The sequence below is a fragment of the Egretta garzetta genome, unplaced genomic scaffold (assembly GCF_000687185.1).
Source record: "Egretta garzetta isolate BGI_Z169 unplaced genomic scaffold, ASM68718v1 scaffold60, whole genome shotgun sequence".
Lineage (NCBI taxonomy): Eukaryota > Metazoa > Chordata > Aves > Pelecaniformes > Ardeidae > Egretta > Egretta garzetta.
Window position 1 is genome coordinate 2181652 of NW_009258269.1, and position 18483 is coordinate 2200134.

An 18483-nucleotide genomic window follows, 5' to 3' on the forward strand; every position below is an offset into this window, starting at 1 on the left:
GAATATATGATCACTACTATCTGCCAACAAAAATACACAGAATACATTAAGCTTTGGTTTTAAATGCAGAAAAGATGGGAAATTCAGAGAGTTCTTTCTTGGTCACGATGGCCAGCTGTGGCAGAGGGATGGAGGGGTGGCAATATTTGGTTGCTTCTTCTCTTTTTTTAATGCTAGAAATCTGGCTGCTTAGGAGAGCGGGGTCGCAGCTCAACGAATGCGGGGATCTTAGCTGCACACAGATGGACAGACAGACACACGCTGCTCACGCTCCTCTCTCTCGATGAGGTTTCCCTATTCAGCCTTTCCTTCTTCTGTTTCCTTTTACCTAAAAAGACGCCTAGGATAAAATACCACGGCATGTAGGAGACAGGTAGCATCTCCTACCAAACGGAAGCAAAGACAAGGATAATTATTTCATACAATAAACACATGTTCTCAAAGACAAAATCCTCTAGTCTAGAGAACGACTGGATTGATCCTCCCTCTTCAAGACCAAAGAGACATTTCACTGATCAAAGGACCTGGTGCTTCCTACAAAAGACTGGGATGTTTGTCACAATTCAGACAAAAACATTTCAAAGCCTAAAGCCATCGAGTAGGTATAAATACATTTAGAAAAAACAGGAAAATCCATTTTGCAGGATTTCCTATGAAAACAGGGTGCATTTCTGATAGCTCCTCTTTCTCTCCACCGTATCCTGTCCATCGGAAGGTGCGTTGGTTGGATATGCAAGGGGACAGACCTGACATCTTCCCATCTTAAACGATGCAAGGACAGGCTAGATACGCCTCCTCCACACTTGGCACGCTTTCCACCGATGGACCCACCCCTTCTGCTCCTTTACTTGCGATATGCAGGAGAGCTTTAACCTGTATGTCTATCCAGAGGAGCACCTTCCCACTTCCAAAAGGTGAGCTTTGCAGGAATTTGCTGCCACAGCAGAGCTGTCCCCCTCGCAGGCAACGCAGCTGCGACATGCTGGTCAAAAAGGAGTTTGTAGGATCTCCACAAAGAGGACGACACCGCATCTCTTCTCCGTGTTTCAGGAGACACCGAGGCAGGGGGCCGCCAGCAAGGAAACAAAAAAAAAAATCATAAAATGGTATTGCGTGCTGACCATACAGATGCATGAGAATGCATTCCTCCTCCATGGGCATGAACACCACTTAGGGGAGAAAGCAAGGGGTGAGCTGGGTCCTTCCCTTCCCAAAGCCAGCAGCTTTCCTCACCAGGTCACAAGCACGGGGACAGCCCAGGTTACAACCGCAGCACTCGCTGAAGCAAGTCCTGAATTGTCAAGTGCAGCCAGAAATAAATGTCCCCGTTAGAAGAGTACAGTATATTCTGGCTGTCATGCTCCCGGTGCATCTGGCCACATTAGTTCACTCGGTTGCCAGGGGAGAGGAATGAGGCTGATGGGCTTTGCTTAAAAGAAACATCAAAAGGGAAAGCAAGGGAGCAGCCTCCAGAAGGGCTGAGCGACTCCCGTGTGACCGGTCCTCCCAGTTTCTATTTTCAGCGAGCGATAAATAAAAGAAAACGCGAACCCTGGAGCGCACGAGCTCACAAACCCAGCGCAACCGAATTAAGGAGGTTGCCATCAGAGAAGACACAAACCTTTCCTGCTCCTGCTTCTTCGCACTTTCCTAAACGAGATTTGACCGAGACCATCCAAACCCCAGAGCAAAAATCTCAGCCCTGATGTATTTAAGCAGCTTTCATTGCTACGGGGATTTCTCCCTGCCACTGTGCACAGCGGCGCAGGTTCATGCCACAGCAGGACAAACATCCTGCTTTATTAAATAAAGCAAGAAGGACATCTCTGTTTTCAGTAAAAAGATTGGTGTAATCACTTCAAACATTCCAGATGTTCGAGACAGGATGAGGTCTTCAGTCTTGTTTAGTTTGGGGTATTCTGAAGTATTATTCATAAAGTGTGTTTGAGGGTGGGTTGCCTTGAATAATGTGATTAAAATTGCAGATTTAAACAAGCAAGCTGGAAATCCTGAATTTTAATCATGTTTCAGTATGTAGCTTCTAGACATTTCCCTTAAAAATAGTTGATTCTCTTTGAATCCTATAATTTGATACTATTCAACAACTGGGAGCACGCACCGGAGCGATACATATGCAAGCAATTACACAGCTTCACATGCTGTTGATACAAAATCACACTCTTAATAGCTTTTTTTCCTAGAGAAATTAATTTTTTACTTATTGTTTGTATTAAGTCACATTTGGGAAATGAAACTCAATTAAAAAATATAAAAACAAGTTTATATTTAAGCAATTTTCTGACCTTTTTTTCCTCCTTGACGCCTTAGAAAAATCAAAGATGTCTATCCAAACAGGTACGCATCGCATATCTGCGTTACTGGATGAAGCTGAATGGTCTCACTTTCCAGAGATCTCCAAATCCTACAGCCGCTAGCTCTCATCCTGTCCTACTCCCTCACTCCTTATAAAGGGAAAGAAGAGTTTGCATTCTAATTAATTTCCCAACTCCGAATCATCTACTCAGTGAGTAGAAATAGCTGCGAAAAATCCCTCCATGAACCCACAGAAAAGGCTATAGCTGCCGGAGGAGGAAGCCAGCAAAATCCTTCCCCCACAAGCAGTTTGTGTTCTTTAGCACTTAAAAACTATCCCATACTTGGGATTTTTTAAACCACAGTTGAAATGATTTGAATACGTGATACTGCATCAACTTGGGTTGATGGATCTAAGAGGAAGCCATGCGCACCCAGCGTCCCCGATGGGGATGTGCTGCCCACCAGCCCCTCAATCATTCAGCCCTTCACCTCGCAGCCAAGAAGACAGCATCCAACAGGTAAAATGCTTCCAGAGGAGAACAAACCCTTGCCGCTGGACGACTGACAAGGTACTTATTGGGAATAAATGTCAAAGCAAAGCGACAGTGTTTATTTTCCAAGCTGATCCGGTGGCAATGCGCTGTTATGACAATGTTATTCCTGTTCTTGATTTAATCCCTTTATCTATTGGCAACCACTGCGGCTGCAGAAGCATCAGGACAGGCTTTGCTCTCCCCTGCACAAGCTGGAGCATGACCGCTCTCCGGACAAACTGCGCCGTGCCTGGATGCTGCCACGCATCCAAGCATCCACAGCCTAAAAACGTGAGGTCTTCCCGGGGCGTTACCATTCATCTTATTTGGATGTGTTCAGCCTGTCCTGAAAGTTGCTTAAAGTGACGCCGAGGAAGAATTTAATTTATAGCCTTATTCTTTTAATCTTGGTCAGCCAGATTTTTTCAGACATCCGTTTATTTCTTCTTATAATATATTAGATGGAGTAACAGCACCAGAGTCGGCTTCAAGGCAGCAACTCACTCGCAGGGGTTCTGCTGACGTTTATAAACCGATCCTATTTCTCTCTTGTGTTTTATGTTATCAGCTAAACCTGTCGACTTAAATTATTGCCTTGTAACCAAATCACAGTTATCTGTTATTCCGTTATGTGTACGTTTCTGAAGCTCTATACCTATATCAAGCTTCGCAGAGGTTGAAAACAAGACAATAAATAAATAAACAAATGGAAAACAGAACACACTTCCACCATGCTCACCACTAAGACAGGAATCAGGCACGTTACATACAGGATAATGAAAAGCAGAGGGCTGCCGTGCTGAATATGCAACACGTAGTAACATCCAAGTAATCCCACCTCTCCTTTTCTAGACCAAGTGACCAGCTGTGTTTCCTCACAAAATGAGAAAGGTCACATCCTGCCCAGCTCCTTTCCAGTACATTACTCCATTTAGTGATGGCCACAAGTGGGTTTGCATCTGCACAGGGACAAGGCTGAGCTCCAACTTGCTACACTGCAACAGGCAGGCATTAAAGATAACCGGGGAAGTTTTACATCATACATAGACACGCAAATCTCATTCCGAGATCGTGCAATAACTCACTATGCTCCTGGCAGCGGCCTCCCCATCCCTTACCCACCCCTTGGACCTCCAAGCTGCCACCCATCAACCTGCCCAGCAAGAGAAGCCCGAGAAGATGATGAGACTCTCCCCCTTCAGGAACAAATTCTGGCACTACTTCATCCCCTACGGCAGGGAAGTGTTCCCCTGGGAAGACTTCTGCAAGCAGAAAAAAGGGTGATCCAGCTCGCTGAGGCAGATCCCCTGGTTCCTCCCCAAGTGAGTGTTCTCGTTTGCCACTGCAAAAATAAAATTAAGCTATTAATGGTGTGAAAACAAACCCCAGTTATGAGTCAGTAACTGGCTCTGCAGTTCTCAGAAATCACCTTGGTATCTGAGCAAGCATCAGCTAGCATCTACCTTTCTTTACTCTCTGTTTCTCTCGGCACAGGGGAGTGAGGGGAAAGGGACTTTCTTTCTAATACAGGCAACAAAAGAATCCACAAAGCAATACGTGAGCGTTCCCAGCAAAACAAACTGGCAGTGCTGCAATATTAAAAATAATAAGGCTGCGCAAAACTGACAGAGCATTCACAGAAAGTTATCTGATGGCACCGTACCTACCCCTTTAATAAAATAATGATTAAAAAAACCCACAAGGAGACAAATCCCAGGAAGCAGCAGAGCTCCCCTCTGCTGCATCGCTGGCACCCCCGGCTCCAGGAGCCACCAGTGTCAGGGGTGGGCAAAGGGGAGAAGCTGGGGCATCACGTGCTGGTCACGCATGGGGGGACACAACTGCCCTGGCACTTGCCCAGGCTGCCTGCTCCTGCCGCGGGCTCTGCCTGGGGAGAGGAGGGGATTTCACACGAGCACGGTGCTCTGGCTGCACGAAGATGCTGCCCGTTTCTCACGCTGAGCGCTGGGCTCAGAGGAAAACAGATGAACCAGCCCCAGTCTGATGGGGCTCCGTGCGTGCTCTGACTCCGGGCTCTCCAGTTAGCGCTGCTGAGCAAGGAAGCGGCAAAGCCTGGCTTCTTTTTTCCTTTTTTTTCCTATAAGGGTGAGTCATCCCACTCCTTGGATTGCTTGTTATTTCAAAACAGAACATTTTTACATACAAAAGGAAGGGAAGATGTGTAGAAGGCACAGGTCAAGAAGAGATGGATTACTGATGGGAAGAGGAAGCCCAGAGCTGAATCTCATTTTGCTACTTCCTGCCCCTTTTTCACTCATCTGCAGCCTTTTGTATTAGTTCGCTTTCTGGCACTCATTCCAGATAGCTAGCGGGGAGGTTTAACAGCATCAGGCCTGGAAGCTCCCCCCAGAAGCCACCCCAGCACCCCCCGGCATTTCCCACCATACTTCGCCCGCAGCACAGGCAGTGAGACAGCTCAGACACCCGCGTCCACATTTCAAGTAGAAACTCCTACAAGGCTGGATGAAACGCTTTACAAAGCCACTTCATCTGCATCTCATTTCCGTTAGTTCTGTAATTCTGCTGGGAAAACCACAGCTGCCTGTTGAGCGCAGCACATCCTTGGAGGAGCACTGTCCTGGCCGCTGCCCGGCGCTCCTGAGTTTGTTTCTTTCCCAGATTTCTCAGGTCTGCGCCATCAGCGACAGCAAGGGCTCTAATTACCTGCTGTAGCTAATTATAGAGAAAACCCTTTTATAATCACCGTATGTTTGCCATGTTCGTGAACTGTTCCTTAAGCACATGCTTGCGGCTTCTGTAGGGGACGGGGGGGGGGATGAACCCCTGCCGTGACCCACCGTGGCCATTCCCATCGTGCCACTTCTCCCACAGCTGCCTGCCCCAGGGCTGAAGGCAGCCGTGCTGCCTCCGCCTGCAAATGAAAAGGCCTGGTGGTGTCAGGCTGGTTTTATCACTGTTATTTTGTCTTATCATTGCACCTCGATACGGACAAAGATCCAGCTGTGCAGAGGGCTGACAAGGATAAAGAGATGTCCTTCCCTTCCTGGGATTACGGGTGAAACCATGAGAGAGGAGTTTTGTCCTTACAGCACGAGCAAACAATTCAAACTGCTGTTTTCTTCTGCCTCCCAGAGCACGCAGACAAATACTGAGCAGGAAAAGCCTGATCTCCAAGCCACAGATATTTAGCTCCCAGCAGCAACTCACACCAGCGTCTTCCAGAAATGCCTGAATGCGATGGATTGTTGAGAGACTGAATGAACAGTTAAAAAACCCTCAACAAAATCAAGGATGTGTCACGTAAGACCAGCTTCAGTTGGTTAGTTTATCTGACAAATCTTTTATATAATACTCCAAGCTATGCTAATAAATATCCTGCAATCCAACCTGTCAAAATGGTGATGTCTAAATACAACATCATCTCCAACACCGATTTTGCTCTACGATGCAGCAAAGCAAGGACATCAGAAACACTTTCAAGCTCGCTGAGGGTGAATCTGTTCCCAGTTCAACACCCAGCGCTGCTGCTGGCAGCAAAGCCACCCCCGGAAAAACCCAAAAATCGCTGCACCGATACATCCCAACACAAAGCGCTCCCATCTCTGCTCTCGCCCGGGGTCCTTAGGTGTCTCAAAGAAGCAGCACTGCTTTCCTTGGGACTTGAACCCGACTCAAACAGAGCACAGAGAAAGGGCCATTTCCATTCCAGTTCTTGAGAGAGAGAAGCTATTTAGCCGTGCTTGCTGGGCTGCTGTTTGCCCATGCCTAATGCCACAGAAACCACTGTGTGGGTTTCAGGGTGCTCAGGGCTCCGAACAATCAGGATTACAGGGAGATATGTGTCCACAGTAAGCCTTGGGAGAACTTTCTTTCTTGCATCCTGTGATTTTTGATGCCAACTGCTCGCTTGCTGCAGTAATGACCATGTCTTTAAACACCATCCATCAGGCCTACAGTTCAAACATTTGTTTATCTGAAAAGGGTTTCAGAGCCACTCTTTTGTCCTAGTGCTGAGAGGTCTTCTCTGTAATTTGTTTCCCCTAGGCAGATATAATGAAAACATTTTTTAAGTGATGCCAGAATCAAATCCCTCCTTCCACAATTCAATCCGCAGCTAGCAGAGAACAAAGCGTCGCAAGGAAGGGGCTTTCCAGTAAGTAATACTTGGTTAGACATGCAAAAGCATCAGTTAAATTTGGACACTCGGTTGGAGCGCTCTCCCACGGTGCTGGTATTCACGTTCTCCCAATTCATCAGCAAGCGACGGGGACCATGAGCCCGGTTATTCAAAACCAGCAGCACCCTGCGAGCACCGGGCTCTGGCTCCTAACGCCTCTTGCCAAATCCACCCGCTGCCTGCACTTGGCTTCGCCTCCAGGAGAGCAGAAGGGGAGGGAGAGGCAGGCAAACCTGGTGGTGACGGGCGACAGACCCTGGTTGATGCTGTCAGAGCAGGGTCCGTTTAACTCACGCCCACCATCGCCAGCGGCCAGAAAGATTATTCTGCTTGTAGCCCAGCCTCGTGCAGGGGCATGCACAGAGCCGAGCCAGCCGCCCACCTAAAAACCCATCAAACCTCAACCCTCTCATGGCAAGGTAACAGCGAGGACAAGAGAGCTGGCTGTCACGCAGGGCGGAGCACGTACCTCCCCGTGAGGTGTCTGCCGCTTTCCGGGATGCTCTGAGACAGTAAGCAACGGAAGCGAAGGCGGATGCTAGCGAGGTGCCCGGGGAGGACGGCTCTTAGGGAAGGAGCGATGGGAGGGCTCGGGAGAGGACATACGGTGCCTCTCTGACGGGAGTCGATGCTGTAGCATCTGTTGATACATCTTCTGCTGCTGCCAATATAGAAAAGCCTCACATGGCAAAAGAGCTCCTCGCAACAACCGCTTCTGCCCTTCCACCTCCCTCTCCGCAAAGGCTTCTCTCTCACTTGCACTGCAACAGCAGAAAATACACCAGGAAAAAACTAATAGCACAGAAGGAAGAGGAAGGGTTGCCCTTTTGTAAAATTGGCAAACCAACATGTTTTCACTGTATAAGCAAACCCTTATCTCCAGCTCCGAGCCAGTCATTTCTTATGCATTACCACGCACCCTCGGTTACAGCATGATGCATGTGCTTAGTGATTCAGTACAAAAAACTTAATTTATTTTCTCTTCTGATATTGGGCTCAATTCTGTGGGCTGTAGCAGTTTAGAGAGTTGAATCCCACAAAGGTCTAGGCAGCAAAAGAAAAGTGGAGATCGAAGGTGTCCAGCCACACCCCGATTACTTCAGCTACCAAACAGCATACTGGGCTGCTGGACACTGCAGGGACCTTTGAATCACTGCGTCACCAAGTCAACATCTGAGAGAAACATTATTTACAAAAGCCAGTTTTAATCCCTCCCCGGCTCACTAAGTTATTTATCCCCAAGTCTAAACTACTTCATAATGTCACGGCAACCTATTAAATAATTTTCATCCCACAGGTGTAGCCTGTAATAGTGGAAAGCCCATCTGGGCTGCTGAAGGCTTATCTATGTTCAGAGAAGATCAATGCAGAACGTGGGCAGAGACGTGAGGGGGGTGACCAGGAGAATCAAGAACATGACAAAACAAAATGAGGATGATATTTATTCTGCCAAATTTTAGGCATCTAATACAGTTTTGAACCAGGCACCACTGGCTGCTTTACTATGACAGAGATTAGCACCTCCAGAACATCATCAACCACAGCTGCCTTCCACATCAGTCACCCTCGAGCACCTCTCTCCCTCTCTCCAGTGACCACTGAGATGGCCACCACAGGTGAACGTAAGGGCAGAGAAAACCACCCTGGAAGAACCCAGCAATGCGGAGGCACGGGAAGGACACCACTGCTCTCTAGGGAGGCATAATCTGTCAGGACCAGGGTGAGAACCAGAAGGTTTAAGCTGGCAATGGTTAATCTGCAGTTGGTAATGAGGAGCTAAGATTGTGCTACAGGAGGAAAAAGGGGCAAAAAAAGAAACTATTTTTCAAGGGGAAGGCTGGGAAGCTCGAGAAGGGGTCTTCATGACCAGGTCTCAGCGATCTCTGTTCCTGTCCTCAGCATCTGTGTTTATAACTTAATCAAGGCTGAAGCTGAAAAGATAGACACGTTCAGCAGAGGAAATCCAAACTCCCTTCTCCAGCTATCACCAGGCGCGTTTCGGGACACGCTGTACTGCTGGCAAGGCACACAGCTTATTGACTCGGATTGCATCTCTGCTCGATGCGTGTCAGCTGGCTCATCTCACGCTTTCACACCAGCGGTCGCAGGAACATCCCGGCACCAACGCTTCCCCGAGCCTAGAGCATCCCCCAGAGCCAAGAGAGCCCAGGTCTGCAGACGGTTGGACAACATTTCCCTGCGGTTCAGAGCTGGGAGGGGCCCGGTCCTGACTGGATAAACTCGTCTGCCAGCTACGCTGCCAAGCTATAGTGAGAACGGATTTGAATAATAAGAGCTGGAATAAGAAGATGCCTTGGAGAGAGTGTTGGTATAGTGCTTTCCTAAGCTCCAATTTAAAGCCTCTATAGCTAATGCAGTCGTAGGGAACATTAGCCTAATTTTTGTCAAGAGAACTTGTCAGCACTGCAGTATTTAAGATAGACGCTAAGGACTTGTTTTATATTGTGGATAGATCACTAAGAAAGAAAGTAGTTGTGCCACACTTGGTTCACAGGAAAATAAACTGACATTCTCCCTGGGCCTGATCAGGGGCCGCTGCCTTACAACACCGCATGTGCGAGCAGCTTCACATTTTATCAGTGCACACACTGCAGCTGAGATTGGATCCAAATCCACCATGGGGAACCCACAGGGAGGTGCTTTCAAAGGGCCATTGCTGGAGATGGGCACCCAGGGACACAGAGCCTGTCGTTTCCCTTCCAGAGATATTTGGTAAAACATCTGGCCAAACTCTTGAAGGGTTGGGTCCTTCTACTGATGGTGTTCAGCACCTGAGCCACAACCAGTGGACTACGATTTCAGGGCTAAGGGGAGAGAACTGGTGGTAGAAGTAGAGAATTGGCTTTGCCTCTTCAGGGGTTCACGTAGGAGGTCAAAATCGAACTTGCCTAGTCCGATTTTTAGAGATTTGAGAGATGGTCCAGAGGCAAGTCAGCAGAAAGTGAAGAAAAGAGAGGCTGCACCCTGCATCTTCAGGGAAAAAAACCCAAGGTTTGCACGATCTTGCTCCCATCATACCCCGCCTTAAGGAATTAAAACATTCCCAGGAGCCCGGATGTGTTAATGCTGGCACAGCTTCATGCTTCCCACATGCCAGCCTTAGAGTTGTGTTTTCAACAAGTCCAGAATAACAAAACTGGTGCCATGGCGTAAAGGCTAGTCTGAGACTTACAGTTTGCTCAGTGCAAAGTTGAAAATGCCCTTTTATTTGCAATTGTCACTCGGAAGTAACAACAGAATAACCTTGGCTTCGGAATAGAAATCAGCTTGCGGAGGAAGCCTGTGGGAGCACAACCCCTGGGCTGTAGACTGGCGAGCAGGAGGGTGGCTCTGCTCTGCTATGGATTCTGCACTCGCAGAAGAACTAAATCATTACAACGGCCAGAAATGTCCCTCGGGAAGGAAATCCTCTCAAAGATAAATCAATAACTCAGTGTAATTTTAGCATGCAGCCAAGAGAATTTACATTGCCAGGAAGGCTGAGAGCTCTGCCACGGAGACAGAGCCACAGCATCATCAAACGGCCCTGCAGAGGTCCCCTGCGCAAGAGCTCAGGCTCCGGGTATTTACTGCAAAGCCAGGAGCCTCAGCTCTGCCATGACGGGACCTCTATGGACCCAAAACGAAACGGCAGCAGCAGGGATGCGGTACGCCAAAACTCCCTTGCGACAAACCTACCTTTCCCTGGTTGTGTCCCAGCTGCCCTCCTCCGCAGCAGCGTGGCTGCTCTCCGCAGTCACGGCCGCTCTGGCAAATGCTCCTGGATCTTACAGGGTAAGAGGCGTGCAAATACAAAGCACGAGTTAAAACAGGCACAGGAGTCCGGGGGGAGTGCTACAGCCACAGCCTTTCCTCCCTGGCCAGGGTTACAGGGGTTCCCACCAGCCAAACCACCCGCAAAATAAGGCGAGACAGTGATACGCTGCAGCACACGCTGTGATTAATGAGACTGCAATTTATGTAATTATATTAATGCAAAGTACACTTGGACCAATAAGTTCAAGGAAACTAATGACACTTTACAGCGCAGTTCAACGCTGAGCAGTAACTCTAGCAAAAAGAAAAAAAAAAAGGACCCTAATTATTCAGTAGTTCCTCTCCTCCCAGATTCTCAGGGTCAGCGTGGAGGAGAAGGTGGCCTGAATTATATTTTCATTTCCAGAACATCAACAGAATTGCTAACTAAGTTCCAGCAGCAAGGTCAAAGCCTGTCCATAGTTACACATGCCATCCCCCTCCCGACTGCCGGCTCCAGCAAACAGCAACACCGCTGGACCTGGGAAGATCTCAGGCTGCCTGTGTCTTCTACAAGTGTGTTTAAAACACCCGTACTCCGTGCTGCTCCTCCAGAGACATGGTACCAGTGCCTCTGCCATCTTTTTGCTCTGGTCCCCAGCATGGATGGATAAACTACAGCAACTAATTCCTTAAAAGCTAAAACTGTCCTCCATGAGGCACAGCGTGTTTTACCTGTCTAGTAGTTGAACCTTACTGAAGATAAGCCTGACAAGCAAACATCCCAATCCAGCGGGCAGACAGAAATTTACTGTATATCCAGACCACCTACACAGTGCGTATCACTGCACCCAAAGCACCCAGCAGACACGGAGCCTTTGCTGCCGATGCACAGAGGGCTTGGAAGCAGCCGGCCCGCAGGCAGGTCAAGCAACAGACACGTCCATACCTGCCCGGAGAGCCCTGGAGCAGGACTGCTCACCACCCTGCTGCACAAGAGCTTGAGGCATGTCCAAACCCTCCCTATGCAGAAAACTTCTGTTGCTGCTCTTTCTCCTTTGTGCTTTTAGGACTTGTCATGTGCACACACAGACACACACAAATGGTCCTCTGTCCTCTTCAGCATGTGCTCTTCCCCTGCTGCAGCCCACCTGGAGCAATGGATGCATTTTGGAGCGCTTGTCATGTCGCTCCTCACACCCTCGTTCGGGCCCACCAGGCTCTCAAACAGATGTGCCAATGCTCCACGAATGCTGACATGCTCCAAGTGCTGATATCTGCAAATCCAACTTTACAGAAGCTACAGATGTGGCCTGTGTTTCCATACTACTTCATCGAGACTTGGACTTTGCACCTCTGAAATGCCAAGACCTGTCAACAGAGCTGATCCAAGGGGCAATGCCAGAGCTCATACCAGCACTGATCCAAAGAGCTGAAGATGCACTATGACCACCCCAAACAAAACCAGGATGACCTGTTAAGCTCCTACAAGGCAGAACGCAAAGATGCCCAAGAAGCCAGGGCAGGACAGCTCTGCAAAGACTACACAGAAAGAGGAGACCTCACAAGTGTACCTCTCCATCTGATATAAAACCAAAACCACAAGTAAATGAATGGTCACAAGTTCAGTGTCTCAAGACTGCACTCATGGGCTACAAGCCAGCAAAGCTCTCCTGGTAGCCTCTAGGCTCAGCAGCAGCATCCTGCAAGAGGGAACATGCAAAAAGCCAACTCAGTGATGATCGGGAAGACACATATAAAGCAATCCATCACATGGCAATCTGCGTGCATCCAAATGTCCCGCAACACAATTAGAAATCAATGGCAAGACACAGAAACCTTCAACCACACAGTAAAATATAAAGAACACTTGTAATATTGATTTTAAAAGTGCCTCAGAGGAGACAGTTGCAAAGGAGCCTGAGAAAGCAAAATGCCGGAATTGAAGCCTTTTTTTCCCTCAAAAAGACATTAATAATGGATTTTCAATGCAAGAAGAAAAACTGAAACCCACACCAGATTTTCCTGGTAATAACAGCTTTCTGCAAAGCCCAACTATTAATGTAACAGGGACGTCCATCAATCAAGCACGCAGAAAGTACTTTGAGAGCTAAAAACGGAGCAAGCAAACATCTGCTTTTGGCAACTTAAATTTTGCCCATAAGCACAAGGAACATAATAAATTATCGGAACGTTGGGCTTGAACTCATTTTCTTCCATCCTGGAGAGCTAAATGCTGAGGACAGGGGTAAAGGTACACAAACACGCCAACGCTGTGATTTGTGCCTGACAGAAAATGGGAGAAACGGGCACAATTTCATTTGTAGACTGAGGAACTCTTGAAAAACGCCGGTGCCGTTCTCAGCACCAACAGGGCAGCGAGCTGCCGACAGCGAATGAGTGGCAACACCCACAGAGAAGTGACTGAACTGTTTTTTGAGCCACCAGCTTTAGCGACAACCTTTTTGTCGTTAAGGAAGCTCTTGTGAACCCTTCTCCACCTCCAGCCATCCTCAGCCTGTCCAAGACTGTCCACACACTGGAGCGGTACCAGGGTAGGATGACGAGACCTGCAAACTTGCTCCAAGATGACCGTCGCATCCCTCCTTGCTACAGCTCTTCCCGCTGCCGCATGCTGCCCACAGGAGGCTGCAGTGATTAAGACAGGTCGTTGGTGCCTGTGTTCCTCGGTGCTCTCGTCAAGCAATGCTTCACATTTCAGGTCCATCCACCCAGACGAGCACTGACTGGGGTGTTTGCAGCAAACCTGAGAAAAGCTGGATTTATACCAAAAAACCCAGCTGCCAAAGAAAGTAATTGGGGTCCCCCCATGCCTCCAATACTTCCTCTTTTTTAAAACACAGTGGGTCAAAACAAGTGCTGGAGATAATGAACAGAATTTACTGATTCAACCAGAAGAAGCTGCAGGCATCGCTGCAACTAAGTCTTAATAAATTCTGAAGAGTGACACTATAAAATGACATTATGGAAGTCTGTATTTATTGTCTCCCCATGCTTTCTGTATCCAAGGTGCCGCATTACACTTAATAACAGTTTTTCTCCCCAGCTGCCAGTGTTGCAAATCCTGCCTGACACCTGACAAGCTAATGGTTGGGGTTAACCGCCCCCCAAATACACACATCTCCACCCAGTATAAAGCTTTGGTGGCATGAACAGGGATAAAGGATTAAACCAGTACTGCCCAGGCGGTGCACAGGACAGTACAGACTGCCTCCTTGCCTCTCAGGGCTGTGGCAGTGAGCCCCCCGTGCAGCAGAAGGGTATTTTTGTCCCTGCTCCACTGACAGAAGCGATGCAGACGAGGAGCAGCCATTGGAGGAGGGTACCGTCACACACAGAGCCACGTTTCAGAGCGGAAGCACGCCGAGAACAGCCAAGCATCACCAGCGCACAAGTCCCCCCGAGCGCTGTCAGGCTGCACCACAGCCTGCACGGGCAGAGCAGCCACACCAGTGAGCTCCTGCCCGGCGTCGCAGCAAGCTCTGTGCAAGGCATTGGGAGATCCTCATGGAGAACCATGGAGAACCAGAGGTCCTCTGATCCCTTATGCCAGAACTGCAGGAAATCTCCCCTTCCAGTGTTCCCAGCTCAGCTACCACCACAAAGTACACTTCCATGACCCCATATCTGGCTTTTAGACCGTGGATCCAATCTTTTTCAAGTGTGGTCTTCAGAGAGTGTCTTGTTTTACCTGCGGTATTCCTAAGTCTGAAAGAAAATCACCTTTGCACACAGGCTGTACATGGGCAGTGCCTTGGGTGGTGGATAGATACTTGACAAGTATAAAGATGCTATCATCCCACCCTGTCTGCATCTTCTGCACTGCAGAGAACACAAAATCGCATGAATCATCTCTAGTCCACTTCAGGAAAAAAAACAAAACAAAACACAAATGACTAACAACCCACCCACCCACGCAAAGCAAGTATAGCAGAGAGCAAACAGTAAAAATAGCCAGTGTAGGTGGTTTGACCTGACCCGAGGATCTTTGCTGGAGTGGATGAAGGAGAGCGTACACATTTCCTCCTCACAAAGCGGTTGCATTAACACCTCTGGCCAACACAGCTTGATTTGGAAGAGCCTCAGCTCTTCCTCCTCTCCTGCTTGCCAGCAAGACCAGGCTTTCCCCACAGACAGCAAGGTGAGGTACAAGCTCTCCTCTGTTGGCAGCCTTGCTCTGCTCCTCCTTCATGAGATGCCCTTTCCACTTCAGGATGTAATCCAAACGTTTGGAGAGCACCTGAAGCGGGTGGAAAGATGACAGAACAGGGCTCAAGTGAAAAACCTCTTGGCTTACCTTCCAGCAAAAGCTCTAGTCCCGCAGGGTGCCTTCACTCCAGCCTCCGGCTCCTGGCTCCAGCCCTGCTCGACCAACATCTCCCCAGTAGCTGGTCTCAGTCATGACATTCTGTTGTCTCTCTTCAGAGAAGTCTCCAGCAACTCTTCCCATGTTTGCTCTGTTTAGGTTTCAGCTGATGTTGGCAAGAGGGAAGAGTCAGCATCACCACCAGGATTTGCAGCTCTCTGTGGAGCCCACCACGAGGTCCTCTGTCTTAACAAAGGTACTGCCAGACAGAGCCACAGATCGGTCGAGGTTGGAAGGGACCTCAGGAGATCATCCCATCCAAGCCCTGCTCAAGCAGGGTCACCTCAAGTAGGTTGTCCAGGACCATGTCCAGTAGCATCACCACCAGGATTTGCAGCTCTCTGTGGAGCCCACCACGAGGTCCTCTGTCTTAACAAAGGTACTGCCAGACAAGAGTCACAGATCGGTCGAGGTTGGAAGGGACCTCAGGAGATCATCCCATCCAAGCCCTGCTCAAGCAGGGTCACCTCAAGTAGGTTGTCCAGGACCATGTCCAGTTGGGTTTTGAATGTCTCCTAGGATGGAGACTGCCCAACCTCCCTGGTGGAGTTGACCTGCTCCGGTGTTCAATCACCCTACAGTAAAACAGACTTTTCTGTGTTTAAACTGAGTTTATTCTATTTCAGTTTTTGCTGTCACGGTCCCTCAGAAGGGCAGCACACCCACGGGTGCAGTGGCCACTCCTCCCAGCTTTGTGTCATACAGCCTGTAAATACCTTCAGGATACCTGTAAAAGCCTTCACAACGTACCACCTCGTTACAGCTCCAGCTAATTGAGATACAGAGAGGTCTAATCATTTTTGCATATTATCAGCTGCAGAACAGTGAGATAACTGTAATTAGTAGCAACCTGGTTAGCAGGTTAAATGATAGTATAATTAATGAAGAACAGGTGGGCTTTGTTTCAAGTAAGAAAAGCAGCAGATTACATCAAAATGTAAATGTATCTTAAAATACAGTCTCAGTGATAACTTAAAGGCGCTTTTAGAAACACCACTAGACAGAAACGGAAAGGTTTCGCTTGGGCTGAATGACAAATACTAAAAATAAAACCTGGTCTGGGGTTAAAATGTAAATTGTTGATTAGATCTATTTATTCACACCCCGCAGTGATGGGAGAGACATGCAGCTTACTGGTTCTTCTTTTACTTTGCAGGACTCCAGGCGCATTCCTGTTATTGCCATTGCTGCTTGCAAGGTCTCTGCAACCCTGGGAGATCTCCAGCAGAAGAACAGAAGAAATACCAAGTGACAGACCGCATACATTAATTCAGTACTCAGATAGCATCCTGTTGCAAGTGAATGACCCAAGCAAAACTTCCTGCAGTCTTCAGGAGCAGGCAGGAGACAGAAAAAAAAATATCTCTGGACTGAAGAAGGATCTTTCAAATCAGAAGTGTTATCCTTAATTAGAATTTCCACCACCACCACGCTTACTCCTTCCAGAACGTAAACACATAATAAAAATTTAAAGTCGAATATAGTGTTGTAAGAGCTCTTGCAATAAATGGGAATTAGTTCTAAAAACATCAAGGCAGACCCAAGGAGATTACATTTCTTTCCCAAGCTTATGCTGGTAAAGCAGAGCTGGGAAAACAGAGATATATTTATTTTTTAACTCAGAAGCTTCCTTGAGATGCTAAAGGAAGCTGTTTCCGTAAAGCAGAGACATTTGTTTCAGTATGAAATTTGTTCAAGTAAGAACAAATGCAAAACAAGCTTCTAGACCTCAAGAAGCACCAAATAGCTTTTTTTAATTTACATCCCAAATTCATTGCAGATTCTAAAATGAATGGAGGGCAGAGATCAGAGAAAATGTCTCACTAAATCAGGACAGCATGATGGATATTCAGAGTTTTCCTCAGAAGAGTAAGGTGCTTTTAAGCCAGAATGGAGGATGCAGAGCACGGCTCTGAAAAGGGTTTGTGGAAAAAGAGGATCTGTTGCTAGTGTGACTCTATAAATAAATATATGGAAAAATTAAAAAACAAAAAAAAAAATAGCTGCAGCCACATCCGAGTAAGGGCACTAATTTGCAGGCATGGACTGTGAAGGACCAGGATGAAATATTCCTCGCAGGAACCATTTGACTGTGTGCTGACTGCCCAAAAAAATAAATCTGACTTTGTGCTCGCCCACCTAAAAGCATTTTTGTGTAAATTTTAGTAAGTGGGGTCTTAGCACACATACAGCCCATGGGGGAGACTGCAGGAAGGAACGGCCAGAGCAAGATGGTGGGGGAAGATACTTTCTTCCTGACTATGAAAAAGATAACTCTGTAAAACTGTGTTTTAGTGATCTACATGATCTAGACTGAACGCCAAAGAAAAGGAGGGTTTAGCTCCCAGAGCCAGGTGGTTTTGTAACAACTGTCAAACACACACCAGGGACCACAAGCTCCCGGAGCACATGGCCACATACGTGTCTGGGAGAAAGGTTCAGAAATGGTCATTCTGGCCACAGGCTGGACAGTGCTATAGTTCTGTGCAGGCTAAACAGCACTTCTGCTCCGAGAAACGTTCAGTGAAGGCAGGCAGCCTGGATGCGGAGCCAGCAATGCTGAAGGGATGGAGGGGGAAGGAACTGGAAAGACGATGCAGCCCTTTGGGGACAAGGCAGACAGCCTGCCTCCACCACGGCCAACCTCAGCCAGCAAATGAGGTAAAACACAGGAGAGCGGTCTGAAAACACAGTGTCTGCATTGTATCAATAGGTCAGAGATTAATTTATGAAATTACATAATAAAATTACAAATATAGTAAAAAAACCAACCCTCAACTCTGCAGGAAGGCCTGACCTCTCGAGCTAACTGCCAACCTCTCCAAGAGTGCGTGGTCAAACACGTCCCGAGCTGCGCTGCTCTGCCGTCACGCCACGGCCTGGGAACGTAATTCCCAAACTAGGAATGTAATTGCTCTGGGAGCCTTCTGTCACAAAGGACAGAGCAGGGGGGGGTGCCGAAGGTGATCGGGAGGTGCTGAGCTCTGCCGGCACAAGGAGGCTTCCCTCGCAGCTCAGAGCTCACGGTGGGCAGCAGCAGCCTCTCCCCACTGAACAGCCACAGCAGGCACTGCAGGATTTGTCTCACCCCCAGTGATGGTGCTTTGGGGGGAATCCAATGCTTTCACGGCCATGAAGCAACCTCCAGGTTGTCCCCCTTCATGGGGACAGAGGTCCGACCCGTGGCTAAGCAAGCATGCGCTGCCATGTTTGGAAGGCTTGTCTCACAAAACAACATCAGGCATTTGAAGTGTAAGGGAGTTGCTCCAATTACATTTGGTCCAACCTGCAGAACCATTTAAGTGAGTCTGGAACCCAAGTCACATGTTAAA

The 18483-nt window shown here is 48.1% G+C and overlaps 1 protein-coding gene across 5 annotated transcripts in view; it reads right to left on the bottom strand.

Annotated features, from left to right (window-relative positions):
• SIL1 (SIL1 nucleotide exchange factor) overlaps positions 1-18483 on the bottom strand; it is a 101633-nt gene that overhangs the window by 48627 nt on the left and 34523 nt on the right. The window lies entirely within an intron of this gene.